Source organism: Lolium rigidum, chromosome 7 (assembly GCF_022539505.1).
Source record: "Lolium rigidum isolate FL_2022 chromosome 7, APGP_CSIRO_Lrig_0.1, whole genome shotgun sequence".
NCBI lineage: Eukaryota > Viridiplantae > Streptophyta > Magnoliopsida > Poales > Poaceae > Lolium > Lolium rigidum.
In genome coordinates, this window is record NC_061514.1 from 42,885,703 (window position 1) to 42,886,743 (window position 1,041).

Below are 1,041 nucleotides of genomic sequence, written 5' to 3' on the forward strand. Positions count from 1 at the left end.
AATCTTCAATCTGCAGATATAATAGCGGACACAACAATATAGTTAGGACATATATATTGTGCAGGCAATATGAACGAGATGGGGTAGAAATAAATCACTTACGTAACGTAGCAACCGATGATAGATTTGTCGAGCTCGCGCAGATTGAAAAAGCTGGAACAATTCACTCGGATGAATTTGTACGGCAGTACTGTTTGAAGTGATGCTCATATCCAACTTCCGCAAAAATATATTCTTTGGCGTTTTTATTTTTTATGTAACCCTTGTACCATTTCAGCAGACCTCTCATTTGTGGAGGTAGATCCTCTTCCTCGCGCAGGCTCGACGAGAGGCCCATTCTTCACATATGTAAGTACTACCTCCTGCACCGGCGCCTCATGAAGGCCTAACAGCTCACGAAGAGTAATACCTAAGTTGGCCGCTTGTTCTTCGGCACTCGTTACACTCAATCCCTGTGCTGCCGCAGCTTGTATGATTTCGGGGGCATCCGGACCGGCGGCTGTCACTATAAGCGGGGCAATCGATTGTTTACTTTGTTCCCCGAGCTGGTCAACAACTCGTTTCCCGCTTTGTGCACTTTGTAATTCCGCTTTATCGGCCTCTTCCCGCTCTCTCTTCTCCTTGAATATGCGTGCCTGATTCTTTAGTTCACGTGCATAGTCGTCAGCGGATTCTTTGCGGCTTGGGACGGTGTGTTCAAAAATGACTTAGCCCACTTCTTTTGCTCATCGGAAAATACCGGCTTGGGCTCGGGCTCTCTTTTCTTCTTGCAGCTCGCCTTCCATTTCTCTAAATCAGCAGCCGCGCCCGCCTCGACTTCCTCGGCACTACATTCCCAAGGCCTCGTGGGGAGAGGCTTCGTGGATACCTCCGGTACCTTTGTTTTCTTAGGTACGTAAGGGTCCGGGTTAATAATCCAGGACTGCTGCTTCTGCTTCTTCGCCGGAGGTGGATTGGGGGCGGCGTCCGCTTACCCGCCCGGGCGGACTAGGGGCGGCGGCCGCTACCCGCCGGAGGTGAATTGGGGGGCGGCATCGGCCC